The sequence below is a fragment of the Balaenoptera borealis genome (genome assembly GCF_965194805.1).
Source record: "Balaenoptera borealis genome assembly, chromosome: 12".
NCBI lineage: Eukaryota > Metazoa > Chordata > Mammalia > Artiodactyla > Balaenopteridae > Balaenoptera > Balaenoptera borealis.
In genome coordinates, this window is record NC_138869.1 from 96,633,928 (window position 1) to 96,654,669 (window position 20,742).

The 20,742-nt window shown below is 39.5% G+C and overlaps 1 protein-coding gene across 3 annotated transcripts in view; it reads left to right on the forward strand.

Annotated features, from left to right (window-relative positions):
• The window catches only part of ATXN1 (ataxin 1), a 432,099-nt gene that overhangs the window by 144,232 nt on the left and 267,125 nt on the right, over nt 1–20,742 (forward strand). For all 3 annotated transcript variants that reach the window (XM_082345422.1, XM_082345423.1, XM_082345424.1), the window contains one exon: nt 9,208–9,336. The gene's annotated coding sequence lies outside the window, so the exon portion shown is untranslated. The remainder of the gene's footprint in view (nt 1–9,207; nt 9,337–20,742) is intronic.

The following is a 20,742-nucleotide window of genomic DNA, read 5'->3' on the forward strand; positions in this document are numbered from 1 at the left end:
ACCATACTGTCTTGATTACTGTAGCTTTGTAGTGTAGTCTGAAGTCATGGAGCCTGATTCCTCCAGCTCTGTTTTTCTTTCCCAAGATTGCTTTTGCTACTCGGGGTCTTTTGTATTTCTATACAAATTGTAAAATTTCTTGTTCTGGTTCTGTGAAAAATGCCATTGGTTATTTGATACAGATTGCATTGAACCTGTAGATTGCTTTGGGTAGTATAGTAATTTTCGCAATATTGATTCTTCCAATCCAGGAGCATGGTATATCTCTTTATCTGTTTATGCTATCTTTGTTTTCTTTCATCAGTGTTTTATAGTTTTCTGAGTACAGATCCTCTGTTTCTCTCTTAATATTGAAGGAAACTAAAGAATTCTCTCAATTTGCCATACTTTTGTGTAGCTTAAGTTTGTACATGACTTCCTGTTCCAAGTGGGCAGTTTTGGTCCCTGGGACCCTTAGTATTCTAGATCATTCTTTGACACCTTTGGTAGCCGCCTTGCTTAAGAATTGAATGATTGGGGGCTTCCCTGGTGGCGCAGTCATTGAGAATCCACCTGCCAATGCAGGGGACATGGGTTCGAGCCCTGGTCTGGGAAGATCCCACATGCCACGGAGCAACTGGGCCCGTGAGCCACAACTACTGAGCCTGCGCGTCCGGAGCCTGTGCTCGGCAACAAGATGGGCCACGACAGTGAGAGGCCCGCGCACCGTGATGAAGAGTGACCCCCACTTGCCGCAACTAGAGAAAGCCCTCGCACAGAAACGAAGACCCAACACAGCCAAAAATAAATAAATAACTAAATTAATTTAAAAAAAAAGAATTGAATGATTGGGAAATAAAGCCATGTGGAGCCTTCAAATCATTCATCCTCAGTCTAGTCTAAGTGACTAGTTAATGCCCCATTTGAAGGTGGAAAAGTAAACATATCTTAGGAAGTAGTTCTCATTTGCTTTGTTTAGTGAGGAACAAAATATAAACTCACCAGTGTGAGAGAGAGGTATATGATGTTTATTTCTTTATGAATATTCATAACTTGGGCCAATAAAATAAGAACACCAGCTTTAGATCACCATAGCTCTCCTTGATTTTAAAATGTCTTCACAGTTTAAAAAATGATGGGGTGTACTGCTGGTAGGAGTGTAGATTGGCATAGCCATTTTGGAAAACAATATGGCAGCATTGTGTAAGAGTGAATATTCATATACCATGACCCAGTCAATCCATTCCTAGGCAGTACCCCAGAGAAACTTTGCTTATGTGTATTGTTTCTACTGGAAACAGCATTGTTTCTAGTAAAATAATTAAATAAAATGAACACTAGAAACTAAAAATTTTAAAAATCCATTAGCAGAACACTGAAAAATTCACACATAAAAATTTTAAAAATCCATTAGCAGAACACTGAAAATTTCACACATAAAAATTTTAAAAATCCATTAGCAGAATACTGAAAAATTCACACAAGGAATATTATACAGCAGTGAAAATGAACAACCCACAGCTGCTACCAACAGCATAGTTAAATCTTAGAAGCAACATTGTGTGCAAAAAAACTAGCCACAGAAGTCTACATATAATAAGATAGAATTATTTATAAAGTTCAGAATCAAGCAAAATTAAATGATATATTTTAGGGAATGATACAAAGTTCAGGATTGTGGTTAGTGCTGGAGAAGAGGTGGGGGAGAGCTTAGGGAAGTAGCAGACAGGTATATGCATCGTTACTGGTAATGTCTTAAATGAGATGGTACGTTTATGGGTGTTCATTTTATTGCTATGCTTCATAGATTATATACCTGTTGGGTGCATCCTTTTGTAGATTTCAAATTTTGCATAATACAAAAAATATTTTTGGGTTAAAAATTTTTTTCCAGCTTTATTGAGGTACATTCAGCTCTACGGAAGTTTAGGGTGTACAGCATAATGATTTGACTTTACATGTATTGTGAAATGATTACCACAATGTTTAGTTAACATTCATCATTTCGTATACATACAAAAAAGAAAAAGAAAGAATTATTTTTTCCTTGTGATGAAAACTCTTAGGATTTACTCTCTTAAAAACTTTCATCTATATCATACAGTTGTGTTAAGTATAGTCATCATGTTGTACATTATTACATTTGTAAAATACAAATATTTTAAGGTGATAGTATAAACCAGAATTTCCCCTTGTTGCTCCCATATTCTACCTATTTCCTATCATAGTCCCTTTTTTTAAAAAGTAATTTTATTTATTTATTTATTTATTTTTTTTAAATTTATTTATTTATTTATTTTTGGCTGTGTTGGGTCTTCGTTTCTGTGCGAGGGCTTTCTCTAGTTGTGGCAAGCGGGGGCCACTCTTCATCGCGGTGCGCGGGCCTCTCACTATCGTGGCCTCTCCTGTTGCGGAGCACAGGCTCCAGACGCGCAGGCTCAGTAATTGTGGCTCACGGGCCCAGTTGCTCTGCGGCATGTGGGATCTTCCCAGACCAGGGCTCGAACCCGTGTCCCCTGCATTGGCAGGCAGATTCTCAACCACTGCGCCACCAGGGAAGCCCTATTTTATTAATTAATTTATTTTTTGGCTGTGTTGGGTCTTCGTTGCTGCGCGCGGGCTTTCTCTAGTTGTGGCGACCGGGGGCTGCTCTTCGTTGCGGTGCGTGGGCTTCTCATTGCGGTGGCTGCTCTTGTTGCGGAGCCTGGGCTTTTCACACGTGGGCTTCAGTGGTTGTGGAGTGCGGGCTCAGTAGTTGTGGCTCGCAGTCTCTAAAGCGCAGGATCAGTAGTTGTGGTGCACGGGCTTAGTTGCTCTGCGGCACGTGGGATCTTCCTGGACCAGGGTTCTAACCCGTGTCCCCTGCATTGGCAGGTGGATTCTCAACCAGTGCACCACCAGGGAAGTCCCTATAGTCCCTTTTCATAGTCCCCAGTGTCTTGACATTACACACGAGTGTTTAAAAGATGTGGTACGACAGGGAAATCCTTGGGGTCCTTTGGGTGGCTGAGGATATAGGATGAAGCTGACAATAACCCCGAAGTGGGATGAGATAGGAGACACAGAAGCCCTCTACTCCTCTTCCTACGTAATGCCTAGAGAATCTTGGGTCATGGAGAAAAGAGAGCCCATTAAGTAAGGTTTGGCGTGATCTTCTGGAAACTCCATATTTATTGTCCCAATGGTGATGAACAGTTCCGAATGTGGACGATCAGCTTGGATAGCTTATTAGGAGAAACTTGTTCTTTTGCTGCCCACTGTTCTTTTCTGAGCAGAACGTGGCCTTGAGTGAGGAGGGATTTGGCATGTGTATAATGATGTCATAGGTGACACAGCCAGGCAAATTATCACAGAGGCTCAGTCTTGAAAAATTAAAAGGCGATATGTGAGAGATTGGTCCATGCGGGAATAAGAATGACAATGAAAGTGGAAAACGTGTGCCAGGACTGGTGTGGTGTTCCTCTGGGTACCAAAGTTCTTTCCTGCTCAGATGCATCGTCACTAAAGTGCTGGCCGGTCTTGGAAGGGGAGGGCAGACGTCTCCAGGGGGTCCTCGGCTTACTCTTGAGCAACTGCATAGAGTAATGTGTGGCGTGTGGTGGAGGTTGAGTCTTCCTCTGGATTTCTATTGAAGGAGTGTGTGGAATCAATACCCAACTGCACGTTTGTCCTGAGAACACCCAGAGGCCACTGTGTGGCTTGGTATTTTTCAGACTAATTCTCCAAGAGGAAAATGTGCAGAATGTCTGTTTTCTAAAATAGTTTCAACATCTTTTATGCAATGCTGATGCATCTGGAAGTGAAAATGCTAAGAGTTTCATTTCACTAAAAATGGATTTTTTTTCTTTAACCTTTAACTTTAGATCACAAGTAGCAACATTTTCACCATAGTCTTAAGGGTATCAAAATGTGTGTGTTCGTTGACACATCGAACCAGTCTTTACTAAGAATATTAATGTGCAAAGGAATGTGCAGTTTGTTATGAAAAATGCAGAGACCTGATAATGACTCTTAGGATCTCACAGTGTAGAGAGGGAAATGGGTCATTCATTACATGACAGGACAAATAACAGTATATGTGGAAGCATGTCACAGAGGAGGTGACATCTGAGCTGAATCTTAAAGGAAGAGTAACATTTGAATTAGTAAGAAGGGCATTCCCAGTTGAGGGACCAGCATAAATAAAGAGGAATTTTGCCTTGTAAATTTCTAAGATTTCACCAGATTTTATGACACAAACACAAGAATCATGATAATGAAATTAATAGGAAATTCAGAGAAATATTATCTAAGTAAATTAAAACTTTTTTTTTTTTTTTTGCTAAATTTGTTTGTCCTACGTTTTCATCTTAATTATGTTGCAAAGCACAATAGATTTGCATTATGTTAAACTGGTTAATAGTTGTGCCCAATGAATAGAATTATAATTCAGTTTAAAAGTAGTTTAATATCCTACTGGTAAAACAGTTAAGAATTTAGCATTTAAGTAAATATAGATAATTTAGAGTTTAGATAAATTTAGATAAAATAGAAGTTTGGGGTTAACAGATACACACTACTATATATAAAACAGGTAAACAACAAGGACCTACTGTATAGCCCAGGGAACTATATTTAATATCTTGTAATAACCTATAATGGAAAAGAATCTGAAAAAGAATATATATATACGCACACACATATGTATACGTATAGATGAATCACTTTTCTGTATACCTGAAACTAACACAACATTGTAAATCCATTATGCTTCAATAAAAAAAAGAAAAAAAGAAGTTAGCATTTTTATATTTCCCCTTTGTAACTCTATTACTTCTCAGAAAATGGTTAAGCCCCAATTAGAAATCTAACTTGCTTTGGGTTTTATCATTTATCACAGAGATAAAGATGAATTGAGAATAGAAATCTCAAAATGCAATAATGATAGTACCTTATATTTCAGTAGCACACAGTATATATAAAATTGTTCAGTATTTGTTATTTAAATTCAGCAAGTGTGCAACAGAAAGAGCAATATAAGACTAAATTATAAGTTTGCTTTGCAGAATAAACTATTGCCAGTATATTCTGCTCAACTGTGTAATGGTGGCATTTGTAAACAGTTCATTCTTACATTATTTTTCCTAAAAAACCTGTTGCAGAATTATCTTGCTTCTTTCCCCCTCTTTACAGAGTCTGTTAAATTTTAGCAATTCTAAATCAGAATAGCATCTAATAGACAACACGTGGAATGTGTTGGCTGATAATTCAAACGTTTTTATGGCATATTCATTAGACAAATACATAATATTTATATTTATAAAGTCTGTCCAGTAATTAAAAGAAATGGATGAATATGTATCACTATCTTGTTTTTTTATCAAAAGAAATTCACAATAAGTGTTTCTAATTATTTCAGCTAAACGTTTATAGCGCTTGAATGATAATATTTGTTGTTTCTATCGTTTAGATTTTATAGATAATTTTTGGACAGAAATGCTTCTTTCCTGTTGAAGTGTCTGTGCCTTTACACATACATTGCAGATTACTGAAACAATAATTTGCCCTTCAGCTGTAGTGAATAAAACTCTCCTTTATCCTTAGTTTGCTGAGGACCTCTCTGATCACCTTTCTACGGCCTTACAGAGATGCTAATGCTAATTAATGTTTTAATAGGAAAAAATGTTGGCAAATAAAACTGTTAAATTTGAAGCATGAATTATAAATTCACCTTGGTTGCCCTAATGATAATGTTTATAGAGTGCTTCCAGTATGCTGAACTCTGTACTAAATATTTTACTTATGGAGACTTCCCTGGCGGTCCAGTGGTTAAGACTCTGCACTCCCACTGCAGGGGCCACGGGTTTGATCCCTGGTTGGGGAACTAAGATCTCGCTTGCCGTGCAGCCAAAAAAAAAAAAATTTTTTTTTTTACTTATATATACTTTTATATATATATAATATATATACTTATATATATTATTATGTGTATGATAATATATACACTTATATATTATTTGAATATAAATATTTTACATATATATGCTTATATATTATTTTATGCATATGGTAATATATATACATATATATTATTTAATTTTCCCAATTACTGTGTGAGGTGGGTGTTATTATGCCCATTTTACAGATGAATTTGTAACCATTATGCCTCACAACATTTAATAATAATTTAAATATACTATATTAATAATATATTGATATTTTAAATATGCAACTCTGGAGCTTTACACATATTTCATATATCTGTAAACTTTCTTTTGTTCATTCAACAGATATTTATTTACTGACTATTTATGTTCCAGGCTGCTATGCTAAACTCTGGGGAGAGTGGGATGAGGCGGTACCCACCCCCTCTTGCCTTTAAGGGACTTAACAATGTACTGGGAGAGATGAACTTGCCTAAGACACAAGTAGAAGAAAATATGATAATTGCTTTAATAGGAGTAGGTACAGGGTATTGTAGAAAAATGGGAGAAGGGGACCTCAGCTCCCCAGAAGGTTTAAGAGAGGTCTTCACAGACAATCAGCCCTAGCTCTGAAACTTGAAGCGTGAATCTGAGTTTGAAAAGATGATCAGAGGGAAAAGTGCAGAGGGAAAAGAATAGACCAGGGTGTGGGCAGGAGCTGGAACCAGGCAGGCTTGGTCAGGGAGCTACAGGGATTCAGAGGGGCTGAGTGTCAAGTGCAGCTGGAGGAGGGCCATCGTGGCTGAGGTCAGATCACAGGAGGCTGGCCTGCTGTTCTCAGGAGGGCGGACCTTGTCCTCTGTGTGTTGAAAAGCCATCAGCAGATTGATGCAACAAACACTCATTAAATTATGAGAAGGGATGTCCTTCTCCCCGCCCTCCCTCCTCTTCTCATTTATTCATTCAACAGATTTTTAGTGAGTGCCTATAACATGCCCAGCATTGTGTTGAACAATGAGGATAAAAGCATGAGCAAGAACTTGACACAGTTCTGCCTTCCTGGAACTTACTAATTAGTGGGGGAAACAAGCATTCATCGTGGATTTAGCAAAAAAAAAAAAAAGTAAAATTACAAAGGTGACCAGTGTAACAAGGGAGAGAGTGATTCTGTAAAAGCATGTAGTAGGGGGTAGTGACCTGGCCGAGGAGGTCAGGAAGGGCTCCCTTGAGGAGAAGAGGACTGAGCTGAAGGAGGAAAGAGTACAAGGTCATTTGATGAAGAAGGTGGGTGATTCGGGGAGAAGTCTCAGCAAGGAGGAGATCACGTGCAAAGGGTCTGAGGCCTAGAAGAGCTAGGTACTTTTCAGGAATGAAAAGTAAGGCAGAGGAGCTGCATGGAGGCTGGAAAAGAATGCAAGGGCCGCATCACCCTGGGCCCTGGGAGCCATGGTCAGAATCCAAGCTCTGTAGAAAGCCACTGCAGTGCTTTGGGCAGGTGCTGAGGATGGGCTGTAGGAGAAGGGGCTGTAGGGTGGCAGGGGAGGAAGCAGGGAGACTAAATGCGAGGCCAGCAGAATAGTCCAGATGAGTCGGGATGGTGGGCAGCCTGGAGCAGAGGTGGTGGTCGGGAGAGAAGGGGAAGGGTGTGTGCTGGTGGCAGACTCAATGACTGGATGGTTGGGAATGGGGCATAGTTTGGAAAGGACGATGTCAGGGTGATGTCGGTGCCATCGCTGAGCTAGGGAAACATGGGAGGGGGCAGAACCCCCTCTGCTTGGATTTCCAGAAAATGTCAGGAGAGGTGGAGAAAGACAGCAAAAGGAATTGAGATTGGAGGTTGGCCTTGAAGAATGAGTAGGCATTTTCTAGTTGGCAAGGAGGGGAAAGGCTTGCTAATCAGAGGGCATGGCAGGTTCAGAGGCACAGAGGCATAACCAGAATAGTGCAAACAAATAATGGCATACGTACGCAGGTACAAAAGGGACATTAATGTGTGACCCATAAATAACTGTTGATTTCTTGATACGCCCATGTCTATTTTGTACGCAGTCATCCTAAGACCTATAGTAGGTAGAGTTTGTAAATAGGTTAAAATGTTTAAGTGTTTTTTTTATTCCATGGACATAATATATAGAAATTCCTCTCTTTACTTCCATATTTTAAAGTAAGGATTCACATATGGCTCTTGATTTTATTATCTGCCTTCTTTCTAATGAAATTTAGCCATTTGGGTAGGACTTCGACTTCAGGTTTTTCCTTAGTGTTTTGGCATCTGGATTTGGGATTAATCGACATTTTAAATTTACTGAAATAACTATAAATTTACTCCTGATGGAAATATGATCATGTTGATTTCAATTTAGCTTGGAAACTAAAATCAAAGGACAATCAAATCCAAAAAGAGTTAGTAATGCTAAGACGTAGGTGACATATTGACTCTGGGGAAAAATAAGGTGACATTGAATTAATATTTAACTTTTTTATAATAAGTACAAGAGTGTTGATAATCAGATCAATTTTGGAGACGTGATATAGCACTGGAATTATGAGCATAGCTTGCGTGAAAGATAGTGGCTTAAATACTGCCTTTAACATCTGCTAGCCCTACAAATGCCCAGTTTTCTTGTCAATAACAGAGATAATAATGATTACTAGCTACCTCACAGGGTGCGGTGGAGTGGAGTATTGTATGGAAAGCATTTGCACAGTGCCAGGAACATAGTCAGTGTTCAATAAATGTCCGTGATGACTTTGGGTATCAGTGATACTGTGCTTCACCTGGGTCATCAACAGAGGGGCACGTACAGTTTCTAAAGTGAAAGTCAGGCTGTTATGGTAAATACATGTACCAAACTTGCTTACCTTTGTGGCTAGAAAGAATCTTAGAAAGCGTCAGATTCAGTAATGTTTCCAACATTTTCTGTGGAAGAACTAACTGTTTTTCATTTCTCAGAAGTTTTGGGATCAATAGGCAGAGAAGGAGGGGAAGGAATAGGGTTATTTTGATGGTGTTATTCCTAAGGTCAGGAGATGGGCTGGGAAGCAACCCCCCTTGGCAGGCAGAGCCCTCTCATCCTCAGAGATGAGGACCTGCTATGTGTCTGCTTGCTGAGTTTTTGGTATTCTGAATTGTCGCGTGTGTGTTGTCTCTGTGTGTGTGTGTGTGTGTGTGTGTACATGTGTGTGAGTGTGAGAGAGAGAGAGAGAGATAGGGAGGGAGAGAGATTATGCAAATATGTTTTTCTTTTCTGAGAATTCAGCTAATGTGAACGAAGACCACAGAAAACTGCCTAACTCAGTGGGAATATTGTTTTTGTAATTACAGGTCTAGGCTTTTTATATTGAGTTTCTCTACTGTCTCCCCTTCTGCTCAAGCAAAATCTGTGTGAAAAGATCTGCTGGGAAGGAGCTGACTGCTTATGATTCTCCATTGTGATGAAAGCACGTGGTACAGGTAAATATCTCCGAAATCTTTAACTGAAAATAACTATCATTTGATTGTAAAATCTCCAAGATAGTGGTGGGGATGTTTACATGTCTGTTCACACACACACACACGCACACACAGACAAAACATAAACATACATCTGTAGATTCACGTGTCCTCCATCTGTTTATTCTCTCCATCTCTTTATAAAAATGGAACCCTTGCTTTTTTGTGGGAAAGAAATTAGCTTCTATTCATTTTGAGCTCACTGACTTGGATGGTGACAAGGCATTAATAAGAAAGAGATAACTCTGATCATTGTATTTATAAATTCAGCTGGAGAGACGACCATCAGATGGTAGTGGTGAACAATGCAACACGTGCTATCACCTAACCTTTTTCTTCCTCTTAACAATGCAATAATGAACATCTTTTCATTACAAGTTATTTACCTACAAATATATAGCATACCACTGAATACATATCCTAAAATACATTTAATTGATCTTCTCTAGTTGGACATTTAAGTTGTTTCTAATTTTTTTTTTTTTTTTTTTTTTTTTTTGCTTTTATGCTACCAAGAATGTTCTTATGGCTTCATGTTAGTTGCCATTATTAATGGTTTGCTGGGGATAGTTCCTTAGCAGTAAATTGCTGAATTTAAGAGTTTTCAAGTTTTAAGACTCTTGATACTTGTTGCCAAATTACTTTCCAATAAAGTCAGGCCAGTTTATATTTCCAGAGGCGCAGTATATGACAGACTTACTTCCATACAGTTTTGCCAGCGCTGAGAATTTTGAAAACAAAGAGTCTTTGCCAGTTGATTCTGAGAAATGGTGCCTCTGTGTGTCCCTTTTTTGGGGGTGGTGGTTGTGAGGGAGGGGGCATTTATTTGTAAATAATACTATTTTGAAGAACCTTTCTTCTGTAGACAGTAGCATGCTTGAAACTTACCAATAGTAAACATTTGAGAAATAATACTAAATCAAGAAGCATGGAAGGGTCCTAGACAACCATGAGATCACATACTTTTTCAATGGAAAACATAATTTTTTATTTTTTAATAAGAATAAAAAGGTATTTAATAAAAAGCAGCCATCATTAAACATGGATCTGAAGTTAATATACATATATGTGTGAATGTATATATATATATGTACATTTGCAGGTGTGTATATATATGTGTGTGTGTGTATATGTATGTATGCATACACATACATATGTGTGTGTCTGTATACATACACATATACCCATCCAACATTGGGAGTAGGATGAAATATAATTATGGTAACCGTATGATTCAGGGGCTGTAGATCACAGTCGATAAGACGGCAGGCTTCAGACTGCCTCGGCTCAAACTCCAGCTCTGCTATTTTCTTGAAGTATGACCTTGGGTAAGTTACTATACAGCTCAAAGTCCAAGTTTATAAAATTTAGATAATACTAGTACCCATCTCATAGGGTGTCTTTACAAGGAGCTATATGTGAGATCATTTAAAAGTCCTATTCCAAAAGAGTATTTAATGCTATGAGAAGATGGTCACGATCAAAGTGAAAAAAGCAAAGTACGACACTAACCATGGTACAATCCCATTCTTGTAAAACTGTTTTTTCCCTTCTTCCTCCTTTGTTTCATCTTCCTCTGGGATCCAAAAAAGGTATAGTATATTTCTGAATGGCTTTTATTAGAATTAATGGAGTAATCCCAGTTCTGGAGAAACTGGCTGACTGAAGTCTGCAGGTCAGAGACCCATTCGCCACAGAGCTATGAAGTCAAAACTGTCTATGACACTGGCCAGTGGGTCCCTTGGAGCAGTCCTTATGTGAGAACAGAGCCTCATCCCCACCCCCGGCTGCCTGACTCCTGAGATACAGCGAGGACCTTGGATAAGGCCAGCTTCCTGGCCCCCTGGAGCTGCACTGAATCTCTAACGGTCCAGCTCCACATATGAGCTGCGCTGCTAGGCTCATCTTGTCCTCCCATTACTAAATAAGCTTCCTTTCACAAGGGTGAGTCCCTCAACCCTTGAACCACATCATAAGGTTGCAATGTAGAAGGAAAAAGAGTCAGAGCGTGATTTGGCATCAAGGAGACAAACCCACGGCGACTTGTCTGGCTTCAGCTAATGCTTTTCACCCGAGACTCTGCAAGTCTTGTGTAGGTACATTTGTTTTGGCCCAAATTTCCAGTCTAATTTGAACAGCTCTGTACTTTTCAGTAAAAGAGGAACATCTGAATTCCCAATTAAGACAGTTAAGCTTAAGAATTCCTCTTTAGTGGACCATAAATTATTCTCCTCATAATGATTACGAGGACGCATAAGAAAATGAAACTTGTGTTTATGCACGTAGATATGTTATTTCAACAAAATTAATAAGTTCACAAAGGGAGAGAGGACAACGAATGTGTCAGCACAGATAGGTCAGCAAAAGAGTGCGTCGTGTTCTGCCAGAGTCCGGCGAGCTGAGGTAGAAAGGCCGAGCATCTCCGTAGTAAGGGCGGTGATAACACTGCCATATGGGATGTTTGGTATTTGGAGAGCGCTTTGATTCCTCCCCGACTACAGAATCAATAGGGACTCAAACAGAGAGGAAGAAAGGATTCTCTAGCTGTGCATGCTGGCTGGTGTGCAGAAGTGCAGACACGTTGATTACTAGGGGCTTACCAGGGTGAAATTCCTCTAGGGAGGCAGAAGCGTGGGGACTATTTAACCACATTTCACAGCAGTTTTGGGTTGTCTCCATAACCAGACCATTGCTGCAATCACGTGGGAAACTTCTCTGCAAGACCAGGCCAAATCATTCTTGAGAACTCAATTCAGAGAGTCCCATAGGGCCTTTGGGGGTGCCTTCTGGCTTTGCCAGTACAGAGTGAGAGCACAGATTTTGAATTGGAAGAAACTGAGAGGATGTCTTTAAATTCTGATCTCATTTAGTCATTCATCTCTCATTTATTCATTCAGCAAACACCTCTTTGGGGGCTACTATGTACTCACACAGTCCTAAGCACTGGAGATATGGAATGGGACAAGGTAGACAAGGGGCCTACCCTGATGGAGCTTTCATTTCTAAGGCAGATACCGTCGGCAGCATCAGAACCTGGTTTGGGTGAACAGGGGAGATGATCTGGACCATTCTAGAAGGAGGTTTAGAGTGCATCTGAAATGAGAGAGTGGAGAAACCAGTGGAGAAAAAGACTTGTTGATCCGGAAGGCGCAGGCAGAAAGAACCAGAGGAGAGGGACTAGCGTTGAGGTTGTGGTTACTGAAAGCAGGACCAGATTGGGACGTGAAGAAGGTACCGAGAGAAGACAAGTGTGAAACTTGACTTGGATGCACAGTTGTCAGAGCCCATAAAAATCATGCAGCCATTGATCTCTCAATTTAGGTAATAGAAGTAAAGCTTGCTATTGATAATCTGTCTTTTAACAAATTGTGAAACGGGTGTTTTATTCTATGACTGTATAAACATGTGAGACAGGAGAGTGGATGGCTCATGGTATAGGGTGGTACTTTCTTTTTTCAACCGCACCCAAAAGAAGAACTGAGGTGGTGGCTTCACCAGAACACATTGACCTTACTCTAACTTTGACTAGTGACATCCCTATTCTTACCTTATCCACCATCCTTCACGTTAGAGAGCAAGATTAGTTCTATGATCAATTTTCCCTTCTGTGGGCAACCACAGTTAACTTTATTTTGTTAACTTTAAACAGATTTAACTTCTGGATCAAAATAGTCTCTCCAGTTGTCACCTCTTGGCCTCTTTAGTATTTTGGTACCCTTCCACTCAGCCTGTTTGTGGGATTGTGGTTCTTCTTACCTTCCTCCCTCCATTCTTGGTTGCTTTTAGTGGTCTCTTAAATAATAAAATCCACTTAGAGATTTATTTTATCTCCTTTGACCTTCAACATGGGTTTGGTAAAGGCTACATTTTTGGCTTTGGCTTTACTATCATTGAGGGACCCTTTTCTTCTGCTTTATTGCTCCCTAGTCAACTGCTTTATTCTGGGGCTCAAACTTCTACCATATATTTTACTCAAATACTTTTCCTTTCTTTGACAAGCCCAGTTCGTTTAGTTTAATTGTCCATCCCACTCCCAACCCATTCCACCCAAGCCCCCAACACACACACTGGGATTTGCAATGTACATTTCCAAAGTTAAGAAAACCCTATTGATATTCATTAAATCTTTAAAATAGAGATCTTCTCCAAAATCATCTTTTAGCATAAATATATTCTTCTCTTTTCCACTCTAGTTCCTTCAGTCTGAAGGTAGTCTGCATAACTCATAGCTAGTTTGGGAGAAGGTATTATTTTGAGACACTTTAATGATGTTTTTCATGGCAAAATGAAAAACGTAGAGACAAAGGCTCCAGGGTACATAGTGTTTTATATGTAGGCATAGCTTTTCAAAACTATTTTGGAGTGTATTCGAGTATCTAAAATAATTTACCAGACTTCTGTATAAAGCATTTTATTCTTTGAAAACTCTTATAAATATAATTTACTGTGTCAGTGTGCAAACATTCACATAGTTCTCTTACCTTTCATGAAATGAGGTAGAATATTTTGTCATCTGACAGTAAAACACATGAGCAAATGGTTGATACCAAAGCCTACTGTTTTATTTTATTTTTTTTCTTTTCCACGTTGGGATGCTGAAGCATAATGCTGCAGAGATTTCCTCCCTCCTGATACACCAATGCTGCTCTCAGTGTTGGCAAACTGTACTAGTCAAAGTGTGAGTGATGACTAGGTGTAGAAATATCAAAGTGTCAGTATTCTGTGGTACTTTTTAAATTACTCTCTTTTTTTCTCTTAGAGTTTATCAAATGAGATGAAGTATTTGAATATGTTTTCTGAATTCTAGAATATTACCTATTATAGCCGTTGGTGGTATAGTATTTAGAGGTTGAAGGGAACGTGAAGATCATTTAGTCCCCTTTTCCCCCAATTCAAGACCCCCTCAAATATCATTAGTGCCTTTCATTTCACCAGGGTTCAGATAGCGAGTCATTGATTGTTCATTGATTATTGAAAGAACCATTATCACTGTAAGATTTAGAAATAGTATATAGAAATTCATGGGAGTAATATACTCTTCTGTTTGAGTTAGCAAGAAACAAAAGATGCATGCCTCTAGATGCCAAGCGGTATCAAGGATTATGTCTTTAGATTAAATGAGAAGTATATCATTGATATTTATTTAGATTTTCACTAAGTGTTTTGAGTAAAATTTGGGAAGGTTGTTTCTATGACTTGGCAATTTACTCTGCCTCCTGTTTTCTCTTTGGAAGTATTCTTTCTTCTCTTCCATTTTTCTTTTCTTTAAAGTGAGGACAACAGGTCACTGTGAAGATTACATACATAATCAACTTTTAGAACATTTCCTGGCCTGGCACATGGTTAAAGCATCTGCTGCTACTAATTCTACTCTGTTGTTTCTCCCTGCTACTTCACACTCTGTTTTTTCTGGTAGAGATTTTTCTTGAGTATCAAAAATAAATCAATATAACCAAACAACACAAGAAACTAAGTACTGATATCATATGCTTTAGAAGCTGGGGTTGTGTTTGGTTCCACTGGTGGAGATGTGATCCTCTGAGTGCATCCATGGCTGAACCCAAGTTCAAGTGGAACGCCCTGGGTCTGGGGATCAGGAGAGCTTTGAACAAGGTACTCACTTTGTGCCTGCAAGTTTTATATCTGTAACATGAGCGGACTACTCTCTGAGGCTTCTTCTGCTTCTAAAAGAGATCATCATCTTACATCCTTGATGTTTTAAGGCTTTGAAGTCCCCATAGAAAAGAACCCATGAAAAGTCCCAGTCACCCTTTCTATTCTCTCCATGCATCTGTGTATATGTGTGGAGTGTTTTTTGGTTTGTTTCCTCCTTCATGTTCAGGTGGAGCTAATGACCTGCCCCTCAAGTGATGATGATAAAACAAAACAAAACACTTCCTTCCTGCACCAAGGCAACCCCCTCCAGATGCTGAACCTCTTAAGCTAGTATTCAGATGGCACAGAGAGAGCATCACTTCACTTGCCACTGAAATACAGCCATCTCTGGAGGGAAATTTGGCAGCTGTGTAATAGTCAAGCTGCAGTACTTATATGACAGTTTGGGGAAAGGAGTGAGACAGAAATAGCAGATTCCAAAATAATCCAATTAAAAGAGCTGGGAAAGCAGAGTTGGGCAACAGGAAGGGAGGATGGGATGCCCTGAAGTTGGATTATCTCTACGGGTTAGACGATGTGGACTTCGGCTCCTGAAGCTCGATGGTGACCACAGTCAGCAATCTCCTACACACACCAGAGAGGGGGCTTGTCTGATAGCCCATTTGGCTATAATCTTGTGAGTTTTCTCTCTCTTTTCCCAGTGATCTAATTATCAGGCTGTGTTGGCACATGAATAGATCTGTCTTTCAGAGCCATCTCCTCGTTTTGCCCCCTGCATAGGATAATGTCATGGTGTAGTATTTATGACATCAGAATATACTACGCTGAGAAGTTGTTATGTTAAAGCACCTTTTAAATGGCTCAGGCGGGATGAACTTGCACATAAGAAAGGACAACCCCTCCCCCCCAAAAAAGAAAGGACAGCCCTACTGTTTAATTCAAAGATCTTGGCAATAACAGTGACTGGGGAGGAAGATTAAAGAAATGTACCTGGTAGACGAATGCAGTTGAATAAAAATGGAGAATTCTTTAAGTTTTCTAGAGTGGAAGTTACCATTGTGATTCATATTAGAGCAAGATCATGGAAGTTGTAGTGGATAAAATTGAAAAATACTAAGCAATGTGCACAACAACAATTTTTTAAAAAGCACAGATGGAAGAGTTGTCAACACAGAAATAATCAGATCATCAGATAATAGGACATCAGATCTCTCAAAAGGGAGATTCCAGGGAATAAAGGAAGCAGATACTAAAGGAACCAGGGCATTTCAGTTTAACCAGAAAAGAGAAAACTTTAAAAATATATATAGGGAAAATTTTAAAATCTATAGTTTCATTTAGAAGCGTATAAAATCTTTAGGTAAGGAGCAGAGTTCCTATAGTCTACTATTATAAAATAGAACCAAAATGAATTCAAGGAAAATTAAATTCGTGTTGTGGAAAAAAAAAAAAAGGAGATTTGGTAACAGAGATTCTGGTTTTGAGTTTCAGTTGTACAATTTATTTGCTTTGTAACCTTGGGGAAATCACTTAAAATCTGAGGTTTTTTTTTTTTTCTAACTCTGTAAAATAGAGATAATTATATCTCACAGGGGTGCTGTGAGGATCACGTGTAGGAATGCATAGAAAATGTATGGTGAATTGTAAGGCCCTCCACATATGTTATTTCTGTAAATATGCACCGTTTTTATGGAGAAGCTCTTAGGGGCAGTGATCACCTGTGTGTGTGAGGATAACTTAGAGGACCAATCACATAGAGGAAAAATCTATTGTGAATAATTTAAAATATATGTGAATTTTTTTTTTCAGCTCCTCGTTTTTCTGGCCCGGAAATTCTTCTATGTTTATGGGATTTTTCCAAAAATTTTCCAGCCAGCTCTGTTAACAGAGTCGTCCACTATCTGTTGAGCTAGAAACCCCATGATTTTACAGTAAATATTGCTTCTGAGTAAACCTTGAATAACAGATTGAAAAAAAGAATGTTGTCTTGTTTTATTTAATAATCCTCATTTCAGGAGGTTTAGGCAGAAATAGGAGGGGTCTGTGCGAGGGACAAGAGTCCAATAAGTAGGATGCTAAATGATGAAGACTTTGCAATGGAAAAGGTGAAGCACGGTAAATCTCTACAGAGTGTGGGCTGGCGTGCTGAAGTTCCCTTTATGCAGCAGCCCATCTGTCTCATTAGCTTCTGTGTTTCTTAATCACAGACTCCATGAAGTGTCTACTTGGCTTTTTTTTTTTTCCATTTTTTTTTTTAAAGTATTTGTTTATTTATTTATTTATGTCTGTGTTGGGTCTTCGTTTCTGTGCGAGGGCTTTCTCTAGTTGCGGCAAGCGGGAGCCACTCTTCATCGCGGTGCGCGGGCCTCTCACTATCGCGGCCTTTCTTGTTGCGGAGCACAGGCTCCAGACGCGCAGGCTCAGTAGTTGTGGCTCACGGGCCCAGTTGCTCCGCGGCATGTGGGATCTTCCCAGACCAGGGCTCGAACCTGTGTCCCCTGCATTGGCAGGCAGACTCTCAACCACTGCGCCACCAGGGAAGCCCAGCTTCTGTGTTTCTTAATCACAGACTCCATGAAGTGTCTACTTGGCTTTTTTTGTTTTTTGTTGTTTGTTTTTAGTATTTTATCTTAATCTCCTACAAAAGTTAATGAAAGGAAATCAGCTGGATTAGGTGCTGTTTGTGGGTATTCCCATGCAAGTCGGGGACTGCAACAAGCTCTATTTATAAGTGGATACTAACGTGGGGGCCAGTCTGTATGCGTATGAGTGTATTTGCATGTTGCACTCATGAATATGTGTGCATTTGTGCAGATATCCACAGATATAGCACATAGGTGCATCTGTTGTATGTACCCTCCCATGGAAAAGACACATTGACATTAATTAGAAAGGGTGATATAAAATAGTGAAAGTAGAATTCCTTTTGGCAGCATTTACTATTAGAATTAAAGTGCTTGGTGTAACATTGTGTGTGCAGGAGAGTTTGCTTATTCCTCCTTTAGAACAGTAGTAGGAGTTAAATATTAACAGATTTAAGTGTCAATAAGGGTCTAAAAATACACATTCTCTATTGTGTGCAGGTCTTGCGATACAGACGTGTCTCTGCTTGCTTGGAATTCAAAATGCTTCGGATAAAGAATATTGCAGAGTGAAATTTGTGGCAGAAAATGTGCCCAATTGTTTGTTTATTATTCCTGAGGGTGTTTGCAGGGCCGAACTAGCACATGTAGAAAAGAACAGCTTTGTTTGGAAAATACAATAGGAGCAGTACAAGAAAATTGAATTAAGTAAAGAAACTTAGGGAGTCCATCTTTGATTGATGATGCTTCTTATTTGCTCTTCATTATTCCCTGTGAAGGAATAAAAACTATGAAATTGGATTTGAAAACTGGATTAAGACAAATGGCTTCTCCGATTTTTTTTTACCTAAACCGTTTGCAAATTTTCTAGTAAAGCACATAGTCACTATATAAAGAGTCTATGTTTACTACATGAAATCTTCCTAAAAAGTGTGCCCTTGAGGTGTTTGATTTTAGGAATTAGTTTAGAAGATGCAGAGGCAGAGTGTACCCGCTAACTGTATGATAGTATTTGTCTCTAGATTTTTTATATGCCCACTATTTTTATAGAGTGAGCAGTGGAGTAAAAAGGGGAACAAAATGCTGTTTTTCTTAAGAAAGTCTTTCCTGCCTGCCTGTCACCCTACGTTTTCTTCTCCAGGTAAAATTTACAATCTTGCCATTTGACCCATCACTGTACAGGTTTCCCTGCTATCCGAAAGTAGAGTGTTCCTGTGAAACCTTTCGTAAGCCGAAATGGCTTAAAGCGAAGAATCAATTACCTTAGGACACATCTTGCTAACGGCTGCACAAAACAAATGGGGAGATAAAGCACAGATGCTCACAGACACAGTTCAAACCTATGGTGTCTTGATGCTGAGATGCTTACTGTAGTTCCAGGAAGGAGCTTGGTGGTGCCACTCTTCTGCTGGGGGTGTGCGCTGCCACTGTAACGGCTGCTGCAAAACCAGTGCTAAAACCATTTCCCCTTTTCACCTGTTTTCATAAAAGCCAAAATCCTCCTCGGATTTCTTTCCATTAGCAAAAATAGGTGCTGATATAGGTCTTTTGTAAAAGCAAAGTGCCATGAAGCGAACTTTTGAAAACTGGAGTAAACTTGTACTCTCCAAATACTTTTATCAAGGACTTCTAGACAGTCACATGAATTTCTATTAACTAGGCTGTTAACATCTTGAAAAAAGGAACTGTTTTATTTGTTGTCACTCTAGCACCTAAGACAAGGCCCTAAACATCATGTGTTTAATGAATGAATCAATGACTCAATCCAGTGAATCAGACACCTACTTTTCAAAAGTGTCAAGGTTCTTTAAAGATCAGGAAGGATTGAGGAATGGCCACAGATTGGAAGAGATGAAAGAGACATGGCAACTAAATGCAAGGTGAAATCCGAGATTGGATCCTGAAACAGAGGAAGACATTAGTGGAAAAACTGGTGACATCCTAGTACATTCTATAGTTTAGTTAGCAGTACTGACCAAGGTTAATTTTCTAGTTTTGATAATTGTTCTTTGGTTATGTAAGATGTTGACTTAAGGGGAAGCTGGATGAAGGGTACAAAGGAACACTCCTGCTTTTGCAACTCTCTGTAAATCTAAAATTATCTTTATGAAAATCTTGTTGAAGGGTGCAATACCAATCCACAAGAAGCAAGTCAGAGCCATACATGGCAGTATACAGCTAAGAACTTGTGATGGAGGGGCCAGCTCTAGGCTGAGTGGGTATTGAGGGGAAGGAGAGATGGCTGGGGATTGAAGTGGCCAGGAAGAGTTTCATTCGAGAAGGAAAACCTGATTTGCAGCTTGAAAGGAGGGCTAGATATGATGGATGGGGCACACTGAGAAGTTGTTCTAGTTGCAGGGACAGCAGGGACAAAGGCACGAGGGAAGGATGCAGGTGACCTTTGTGGCTGAGTGATGTGTGTATTTCTGCTGGAGATCAGTGTGAAAGAAAGTTGGGCAGCTTTGGGGAAGACAGAGGAGAGGATCATTAAGACCTGGCAGAGGAGTTTGAAGTTAATAGGGCAGGTGATGCAGAGTTGCAAGTTCTTGTTCAAGGAAATAACTCAGTGACACGATATATATATATCGTGCAAGGAATGCATATATATATATATGCAGTTGGTGACAGGGTATCCAGGGTGGCTGGAGTTGGGAAAGATGGAGGTCAGAGGGTTAAGAGTTAGAAGTAGGTAATGAGAGCCTATTCATTTGAGGCCTGGGTTGGGAAGGATGGGGGGGTCTGAAAAGGAAGAGGAAGCAACATATCCAAAAGCGTTTGAGGAGGTAGAATCATAGAATGTAGTGATTGAGGAATATGGGAATGGAGGAGGAGGAGTCGATGAAAATCCCTGGGTCAAGCTTACAGACAGGTGGTGCTGATGTCAGTAATTGAAATCCTTCATTCTGCAGATATTTGAGTGCCTACATTGGAGAATTATGTATTGTAGGTGAAGAAGGAGGATTAAATAGAGTATAAACACAATGTCTGCCTACAGTGAGACTTGGAGCAGGAAAGTCCATGGCTTGAGCTGGACTGAATGAATTTATACATGACCAGGTCAGACCCACCGAAGCGATCCCTGTCTTCCAAATAAAAAGAAGGAAGAGGATTACTCTGTTTTTTAATAGCAGCCATGAACAGTGGTAGAGTATTTTTCAAGTTGGCATTT